Raw genomic sequence first — 10,657 nt, 5'->3', positions numbered from 1 at the left:
GTGCATCAACAAAGTAGTGCCAAGCGTGCGCCTGTGTCCCATAAATAAAGGGCCGGCTGGATTGACCACTAAAGGGTGCTGTAACCCCCAAAGGGCACTCCAAACAAAATAAAAATATTTTTTTTTGTGTGTTTGTGAATTGTGTGCGCAGTAGCCGCACGTGCATCAACAAAGGAGCAGCGCCAAGCGTGCGCCTGTGTCCCATAAGTCCCACCGCTAAAGGGTGCTGTAACCCCCAAAGGGCACTCCAAACAAAATAAAAATATATATTTTTTTGTGTTTTTGAATTGTGTGCACTGTGGCTGCACGTGCATCAACAAAGGAGCAGCGCCAAGCGTGCGCCTGTGTCCCATAAGTAAAGGGCCGGCTGGCTCATTTCTTAAAGGGTGCTGTAACCCACAAAGTGCACTACTCTCCAGCAAAAATAAAAAAATATTTTCTGTTTGTGTGCGCCTTAGCCGCACGTATATATCAATATAACATAATGGAGGACCAAACTTTCTCCGATAAAAATAAAATAGGGAAAGATCAAGAACCACTTCCTCCTAGTGCTGTTGCTGCTGCTGGGAGTTGTTCATCATCCCAGAGAGGAAGTAGGAACACCACTACTTTTACTAAACAATTGACCCTCCAACAGTCCCTAGCGAGGAGGATGAAGTACGACAGCAGTCATCCTGAAGCAAAACGTACAACTGAGGCCTTGACTGCTATGTTGGTGTTTAGACAATTGATGGAGGTAGTGTGTCCCGGTTCCAAATCCCGTCTAGATTCCACCTGCATCCTCAAAGCAGCAGCGACAAGCATGCGTCTGTCTGTTAAAGGGTGGTGTAACCCTCAAAGTGCGCTCCACAAACAATAAAAAAATTATTCTTTTTTTTCTGTCTTTGTGAAATGTGTGGGCTGTAGCCGCACCTGCATCCTTAAAGCAGCAGCGACAAGCATGCGTCTGTCTGTTAAAGGGTGGTGTAACCCTCAAAGTGCGCTCCACAAACAATAAAAAAATTCTTCTTTTTTTTTCTGTCTTTGTGAAATGTGTGGGCTGTAGCCACACCTGCATCCTTAAAGCAGCAGCGACAAGCATGCGTCTGTCTGTTAAAGGGTGGTGTAACCCTCAAAGTGAGCTCCACAAACAATAAAAAAATTATTCTTTTTTTTTCTGTCTTTGTGAAATGTGTGGGCTGTAGCCGCACCTGCATCCTTAAAGCAGCAGCGACAAGCGTGCGTCTGTTTGTTAAAGGGTGGTGTAACCCTCAAAGTGTGCTCCACAAACAATAAAAAAATTCTTGCTGTTTTTTCTGTCTTTGTGAAATGTGTGGGCTGTACCACACCTGCATCCTTAAAGCAGCAGCGACAAGCGTGCATCTGTCTGTTAAAGGGTGGTGTAACCCTCAAAGTGCGCTCCACAAACAATAAAAAAATTCTTCTTTTTTTTTCTGTCTTTGTGAAATGTGTGGGCTGTAGCCGCACCTGCATCCTTAAAGCAGCAGCGACAAGCGTGCGTCTGTCTGTTAAAGGGTGGTGTAACCCTCAAAGTGCACTCCACAAACAATAAAAAAAATCTTTTTTTTCTGTCTTTGTGAATTGTGTGGGCTGTAGCCGCACCTGCATCCTCAAAGCAGCAGCGACAAGCGTGCGTCTGTCTGTTAAAGGATTACATCGGTGACAGCATCCAAGTAGGCATGTCAGACAGTCCGCACATGTACTTGCAGGAAAAAGAGGCAATTTGGAGGCCCCTGTACAAACTGGCTTTATTTTACCTGAGTTGCCCCCCCTCCAGTGTGCACTCCGAAAGTGTGTTTAGTGCAGCCGGGAACCTTGTCAGCAAAAGGCGTAGGAGGTTGCTTCCACAAAATGTGGAGAAGATGATGTTCACAAAAATTAATTATCAACTCTTCCAGGGAGACCAGCCTCCAGAATGTACAGAGGGACCTGTGGTGGTGGATTCCAGCGGGACAAATTAATACTCTGTGAGGATGAGGATGTACACAACACTGAAGAGGGTGAGGAATCAGTGAATGAGGAGGATGAGGACGACATCTTGCCTCCGTAGAGCCAGTTTGTGCAGGGACAGATTAATTGCCAGCTTGTTTTGTGGGGGCCCAAACGAACCAATCATTTCAGCCACAGTCATGTGGCAGACCCTGGCGCTGAAATTATTGGTTTGTTAAAGTGTGCATGTCCTGTTTATACAACATAAGGGTGGGTGTGAGGGCCCAAGGACAATTCCATCTTGCACCTCTTTTTTTTCTTTGCATTATGTACTGTTTGGGGCCTAGTTTTTCAAACTGCCATCCTGCCTGCCACGGCAGTGTCACTCCTAGATGGGCCACGTGTTTGTGCCGCCCACTCGTGTCGCTTAGCATAGTCATCCAGCTACCTCGGTGCAACCTTTTGGACATAAAAACACTATTATGAGGTGTGAGGTGTTCAGAATAGACTGGAAATGAGTAGAAATTAAGGTTATTGAGGTTAATAATAGCATAGGAGCAGAAAAACCCACAAAACCCAGAACCCAAAACACGGAAGGGTGGTTTTGGCAAAACCAATCCAAATCCAAAACACGAAGAAAGATCCAGATCCAAAACCAAAACACAAAACACGAAAAGTGGCCGGTGCACACCCCTAATAATAACACAGCAGCAGCCCCTTGATTGACAGGACAAGTGACACAGCAGCTGCAGCACCCACTGAAGCCCCCTTTTATATACTGCAGCACCAGCCATTTTATAGACAACACAGCAGCAGCCTTCAGCCCCAGACCCCAACAGGACAAGCTGGTTAACACACTGACACAGACAGTGACAGCAACACATCTGTTCAGTTCAGCATCCACACCCGGAGTGAAAATGGCACCAATCACGGGACCTTTATAGAATCCAAAACCCGCGAGAATCAGACAGCGGGAGGATGACATTTTGCCTTGTTTTGAGATCTGAGTCACGTGGGTAAAACCCGAGCCTGGCTCGGTTCTCGTCTCGGATCTGGAAGTCCTGGTGAGAACCAGACCCTTTCATCTCTAGTAATTATTATACGTACCTCTCCCTGGAGTCCCACATCGGCCAGTTCTGCAGACTTTAATCACTGAAGAAAATGATGTGGTGGACATTTTCCTGGTGACTTGTGCATGTGTAGTAGAGATGTCCCTGGGAATAAGGCGCAAACGCCATGTTCCCAGAGACCAGCGCATGCTCAGTAGACTACTGCACTGCCAGAAAGGAGGGGCTCACATGGAGGCTGCACACGGGCCCCCTCCTCTCTAAAACCCCCCTGCCTGGCTGTCACTGTAAAACGATTATAAAGTGTCTGGGTGCGCTCTACTCATACAGATACACAGCTGAGATGTTCCCTACCAGGAGTGATGACACCATACACCCAGATGTGTAAAGTTGGAAGAAGAGTTGGACACCAGTGAATGGGGCTGTGTGTATGAGTTTGTTCTTTTCATGCACGTTCTTTATTCCACCTTTTCCATTACAAAGTTTCAATTTATCATTTCAAATTCATTTTCAAAATAAATATTTTATTATAGTGATAAGTTATGTAAGTCATAGTGTTATATACTGTACATAGATGTGATTGGGTCCCGGACACATCAGGCTTAGGAAGGATGTGAGAAAATATCAGGCCGGATAGATTACAGATACATTTACAGTTACATAGAAGGCAAAGGAGAGTCAGAAATGTGAACATCCAAAGTGGGAAAATGAACGAACAGATAATTTATCTCCAATGTACAATGTACAGCAAGGAGACTATACAATCACTGATAAGCAGATGCAATAATGCCTACATGATTTTCTTTACCTAGAAATCTCCCTGACACACAGGATAAGTCAGGCTCAGCATTATAATGACAAAAACAGATCAAAACCTGAGAAGATTAAGTAACATCTGTAATAACTGTGCTGGTATTTTATATTGTAGGAAATGTTATATAGTGAAACCTTTGATGCAGTGTACTTTGCTTTTATAGGTCAGTCAGTGTAGTTTGATAAACTATTAATACAGTAACAGTAATACCTATCAGCCTCCAGGTGGCAGTACATACCATCTCTTTTCTTCCTTATCAGGGGATATATGTGATTTTGTAACTAAAAACCTCGCTGTGGTTGGATGTGGATTGAAAGATCTACAGTAAAAAGGTTGACAATGTCTAGATAGACACCACATGTTAGTCAATAGGTCGACACACTAAAGGTCGACATGTAAGAAGGTTGACAGGTACAAATGGTCAATATGGTCAAAAGGTCTACACAAAAATGGTTGACACATGTTTTGATTTTTCTAACCTTACTCTTCACCCTAACCATCCCTCCTAGTGCCTAACCCTAACCGTCGGGGTAGATGCCTGACCCTAACCTTCCTTTCTGGTGCCTAACCCTAACCATCAGGGTAAGTGCTTAACCCTAACCATCGGGTAAGTGCCTAACCCTAACAAAGAAAAAGCATGCTGACCATTTATTTGAGTCGACATTTAGACCATGTCGACCATTTGTACCTTTTGACCTTCTTACATGTTGACCTTTAGTATGTCAACTTTTTGTCCCTTGCGACCATTTTGACTAACATCTGGTGTCTATCTAGACATTGTCAACCATTTTACTGTAGATCTATAGACTGGATCCCGCTGTGGTTCAACCTGCAGCATTATTTTTGTACCTTTAAAAGTTACATTGTTAGAGCCGTGCAGAACTTCTCTACTATCTCTCTCTATCCATATATGTGTCTATGAGAAATGATCACTAACAAATTTTCCTCTGCAAAATTAAAGTCAGTTATTTATCTCTGTCTCTCTTTCTCTTTTCCAGCCAACGGGGGCAGATTTGTACCTGGGCAAACCATGTTGCAATGCATGGGGGGCAAATTATTGTTATTTTTTATCCTTATGCACATAGGGGTAGCACTGCTTACTTCTGTATCTCGCACACCTACTGGGCAGCTTCATTTTACTGTTGTGATTTAGAGTTGTGCTTGGACACGCCCCTTCCCCCCGCCCACCACTACATCTGTCCACACAGTCTATATTTACCCCCCTCTGCTGCACTGTGCTGTGGCCACAGTGCTATATTACATCTGACTGGATTTACTTCAAACTCTAAATGAGACTCTAATGGTGGGTACACACTGGGCGATATTACTGAGCGACTGCACGATTACGCCATCGTAATCGTGCAATCGCTCAGTAATCATGCACAAATCGTGCGCTAAAATGTAGGAAACGACCAGCGATGCACGCGCCCGCTGGTTGTTTCCGACATAGTCCATCACCTGAACATGCAGGCCAATCTGCCGATAACGACAGATTGGCCATGTTCAGGAATGATGGAGTGTGCCTGCACTGAACGACTGATCGTTCAGTGTAGGCACTGCAGGGGATAAGTAATGACGGTACTATTATAATGACGTAATCGTACTGTCTTTCCTGATCGCACAGTGTGTACGCACCTTAAGGGGTATATTTTACTTAAAATCGATATTGTGTTTCTTGGGCTAAATCATGCCTTTGCTAATACTTAAAAAAAAAAACCTGTCTGTTAGTAAATGTGTGATTTAGCCCCAGAAACAAAACATCGATGTTGATCAATTTTAACTAGATTAAAATCGATTAAAATTGACCTTTAGTAAATATACACCTAAGAGATTCCAATTTTAAACTAACCCAGGTCAGATTATTCCAATTGGAAAATTAGTTAGAAAACAGGAGTATAATATTATCACTGTAATGAAGAGCTAAGTTTATGAGTAAAGTTTTTTATAATAAAAATAACAGACAATTTTATAGGATTAAAAAAAAGAATATTTTCACAATCCATTATTTATTCCCTTAAATATAGAAAAAATACTCTTGGGGTCTTTAACATGTAGGGCCAGTGGCGCAATGGATAACGCGTCTGACTACGGATCAGAAGATTGTAGGTTCGACTCCTACCTGGCTCGGCAAAGTTTCTTTTGTAAGAATTTTTTTTTTTCTTGTGATCAGAAATGCAAAAAATCTTAACTAATATAACGATAAGAATAAAATAAATTTGTTCTTCTAGTTTATAGAAAAGGAAAATATTTTTAGTTTACAAACTAAATATAATAGCACAAAAATATACATTTAAGTGTAGAACTGAAACAGGAATTAGGAGCCTGTTGCATAAACCTTAATTGTTTTATCGCTCTAAAAAATATGAATGGGATTTGTAAATAAAATCATGAGGAAGCTAAGTGACCCTCATTTGCCTCAGTGACAGACATTGCTGTACCCGGCTCGAGGTTGTAGGGTGCCCCAGAGAGGCCCACAGATGAACCTATATCTAATCACTGTCTGCACTGTTGCAGTGATTAGCAGGGCGCAAGTAACTGGATCTGTCCAAGAAACTGCTGTAGAGCTGCTTTGTTGCACCAGGAGTTGCCAATGCAATTAAAAAAATATATATATTTTTTGCAATATGTTTACTGATTTTAGAACAAACATAAAACTTAGCAACAGACAAAAATACATACATGGGGGAGCTGGAGGGACACTGTGGATACTGGAGATACCCTAGGTGCTGGAAGGACACTGTGAGGACTGGATATACACTGCGGGCTGGAGGGACACTGTGGGCATTGGAGATCCACTGGGGGCTGAAGGAACACTGTGGATACTGCAGATACACTTGCAAATGGAGAGACACTGTGCTGGACACTGGAGATACCCTGAGGGCTGGAGGGACACTCTGGGGACTGGATGGACACTGTGGGAGCTGGAGGGACTCTGTGAAGGCTGGAGATACATGGGCGCTGGAGAGACACTGTGGAGACTGGAAAAGCACTGGGTAACTGGAGATACATAGGGGCTTGAGGGACACTGTGGGGACTGGAGATACACTGGGGGCTGGAGAGACACTGTGGTGACTGGAGATACACTGGGCTCTTTAGGGACTGGAGATTCACTGTAGAGGAGAGGGTGACAGGAAGAAAGTGACAAGGAGAAGCAGTGGGTGACACTAGGTAGAGAGGGTGAGTAACATGGAGACGCCCACTACCGCTAGCTCACATCCATAATACCTTGCAGTCCTGCATAAACATCAAGTAACATCAGCCCCTAACACACAATTACAGCAGGTCTGACCTTACTCAGAAATTTCTAACCTCGTCGCATGCAGCGAGTACACAAGCTGTGTATGCCGACGCAGTGACTAATTTATGCACGCCCTTGCAATGGCAAGGGCGTAGCCTGTCTTAATCAAGGATACCACTCCTTTATATTCAGTCTAGGGGCAGCTGGGGTTAAAAACACCAAGTGTTAAATGCACAAAGTGTGATTACATAACAGTTAATCAAACAGTTACCCTGCATGAATATGGACTAATCATCTGTTTATTTCATTTCATCCCTCAGGTATGTGATATTTCATCTCTCATCCTGCCTACTGCATATATACTCTGCATAGACCTTCATGCAATCATGTGCAGTTTTTAAATGTATGTGATATTTCATCTCTCATCCTGCCTACTGCATATATACTCTGCATAGACCTTCATGCAATCATGTGCAGTTTTTAAATGTATGTGATATTTCATCTCTCATCCTGCCTACTGCATATATACTCTGCATAGACCTTCATGCAATCATGTGCAGTTTTTAAATGTATGTGATATTTCATCTCTCATCCTGCCTACTGCATATATACTCTGCATAGACCTTCATGCAATCATGTGCAGTTTTTAAATGTATGTGATATTTCATCTCTCATCCTGCCTACTGCATATATACTCTGCATAGACCTTCATGCAATCATGTGCAGTTTTTAAATGTATGTGATATTTCATCTCTTGCATAGAATTGTTTTTACATGTATAGTCTATATTGTTCAGTGAAGCATAGTTTATGGTATATATCTGGCCTGGCTTTTGCTCCAACTCAGATCAAGTTATCTCCTTTGATCAGCAGAGCAATTGAGTCAGTTGTAGCCTGTCTTAATCAAGGATACCACTCCTTTATATTCAGTCTAGGGGCAGCTGGGGCTGTTTGCAGCTGGGGTTTAAAACACCAAGTGTTAAATGCACAAAGTGTGATTACATAACAGTTAATCAAACAGTTACCCTGCATGAATATGGACTAATCATCTGTTTATTTCATTTCATCCCTCAGGTATGTGATATTTCATCTCTCATCCTGCCTACTGCATATATACTCTGCATAGACCTTCATGCAATCATGTGCAGTTTTTAAATGTATGTGATATTTCATCTCTCATCCTGCCTACTGCATATATACTCTGCATAGACCTTCATGCAATCATGTGCAGTTTTTAAATGTATGTGATATTTCATCTCTTGCATAGAATTGTTTTTACATGTATAGTCTATATTGTTCAGTGAAGCATAGTTTATGGTATATATCTGGCTTGGTTTTTGCTCCAACTCAGAGCAAGTTCTCTCCTTTGATCAGCAGAGCAATTGAGTCAGTTGTAGCCTGTCTTAATCAAGGATACCACTCCTTTATATTCAGTCTAGGGGCAGCTGGGCTGTTTGTAGCTGGGGTTAACAGCACCAAGTGTTAAATGCACAAAGTGTGATTACATAACAGTTAATCAAACAGTTGAACAAACATTGACCAACATCTAAGGTAATTTCAGATTAAGAAACTGATTGCTTTAAAATTTGTCTAAAAATAACAAACCTAAAACTCACCATGTACTACACATTTCTTTTTATCAACTCTCTCTTTTGTATTTTCTCTAAGGATATAACATCCCTAACTCTCCCTGCATCTCCCCTCTCTGGGCACACTGCCGCCCTATTGAGTCACTCACCTCCTCTAAAAACTAATGAGCTTTCTTTTCATCAAAAATTGACAATTACAGCCTCATTGTGTCACTATAAAAAACTTTTACACACCTACAACTATATCTACTTCTCCATCCTTCTGCTTTTATTATCTGGTGACATATCACCAAATCCAGGCCCCACACACATACAGCGGATTTACTATGGAATAAATATCCTGCAAACCTCACATCTCTCCCATCACCCTCCAAATCAATAAATGTGCCTTATAGAATTCACACTTCATCACAACTTATTATTTTACATCTGAACATCTCTTTACAATAACTGCTTTCACCAATTTCGACATTTACCTGAGACTGCTGGTTCACACGTTAACCACACTCTCTAAATAGCCCCACATGAAGTGGCTTCTGCCACCCGTCAGACTTCACGTAAACTGATATAACAGCCATGGCTCTCCACAGACACCTACATATACTGTCACATACACTGATATAACAGCCATGGCTCTCCACAGACACCTACATATACTGTCACATACACTGATATAACAGCCATGGCTCTCCACAGACACCTACATATACTGTCACATACACTGATATAACAGCCATGGCTCTCCACAAACACCTACAAAAACTGCCTCTTAAAGTAGAATGTCAGTGGCGTAAATCTTAATTCAAATGACTTCCACACATACTGTAAAATAGGAATCCACCCATCTGTCATCCTAACCCTCTGTCCCACGCTCACTGTCTACCCCATCTGTGTCACCCCTGTCTGTCTGCCCATCCCCTTTAGAATGTAAGCTCTCACGAGCAGGGCCCTCTATCCTCTTGTGCTTATCCTTTCTTTACTTATATTATCTGCTCTATACTCAAAGCACCTAACCCGTGACTTTTGCCATCCTGCTTCTGTTGCAGCAGTGTTTATATACCATGTACTTGTCTTGTAGTGTCTTAAACTGTATGACACTGTTTTCTTGTTCTGTTCAACTGTTTATGTACTATGTTTCTGTACTATGTAAGGCGCTGCGGAACCCTTGTGGCGCCATATAAATAAAGGATGATAATAATAATAATAATAATAATGGCATTCAAACAGATAGGCACGCCTGTATTTCTCCCACCACTCCCCCGTATCCGCCCCCAAATGCTCACAGCCTGTCACTCACTCTACATTGGCTTTTATTCTGCTTGAGTGATCGCATAACGATCGCAATTCTAAGGGGCCTATTCATCAACACTAAATTAATGTTTTTAAGGACATTTTCCTTAAGGCTCCGGTGGCTGGTCGGACACTGTGTTCTCCCAGCTGAACACAATAAAGATTAGAAAAAAAAAAAACTTTTTTGGAGACCATGTGACAGACCAGCAGGACTGAGCCGGAGGCTGCTGCGCAGACAGGTAAGTGCTGAACGAGGGGGGAAGTGAGCGGGGGGGAGGGGACACAAACTTACCGCATGTGTAGCAGTGCTGCGCACGCGCTGGGTTAACGAATGTAACAGCGCATGCGCAGCACTGTTACCAGCTGTATCTATTTCCTGAAAAGCTGTCATCGCAAAAATGGCAGCTCTTCAGAAAAGATAGTTATGGGGAGGAGGACTGGTAATTAGGTAGAACTCCATGCCAATTCTAAACCTAATTACCTCCAGGGAAGGTTTAGTAATGATGAATAGGCCCCTAAGTCATGCACGCGCACTGCATATCCAATCAATCGATCTGCGTACACTGTTGCAGTTGTGATCCGTGCTGAATCAGACCCTCAACATTCCACGGCCATCACTGAGTGTATGTACTGGAGTGCGCTCCATATACGGCGCACCCCCTGTGTTACACTGTGTGCTCCCTATACCACGCACCCCCCTGTGTTACACTGTGTGCTCCCTATACCGCGCA

General features: G+C 42.7%; 1 non-coding gene across 1 annotated transcript; it reads left to right on the top strand.

Annotated features, from left to right (window-relative positions):
• The first annotated feature begins 5,864 nt into the window (after nucleotides 1-5,864).
• On the top strand, nucleotides 5,865-5,937 carry TRNAR-ACG (transfer RNA arginine (anticodon ACG)). The gene has a single exon. It is a non-coding gene; the product is annotated as a tRNA-Arg (tRNA).
• The last annotated feature ends 4,720 nt before the right edge of the window (nucleotides 5,938-10,657 follow it).

This window comes from Taudactylus pleione, unplaced genomic scaffold (genome assembly GCF_031769625.1).
Source record: "Taudactylus pleione unplaced genomic scaffold, aTauple2 ptg000174l, whole genome shotgun sequence".
Taxonomy (NCBI): domain Eukaryota; kingdom Metazoa; phylum Chordata; class Amphibia; order Anura; family Myobatrachidae; genus Taudactylus; species Taudactylus pleione.
Note: the sequence above shows the minus strand (reverse complement) of the source record. Positions and strands in the feature narration are given on the sequence as shown.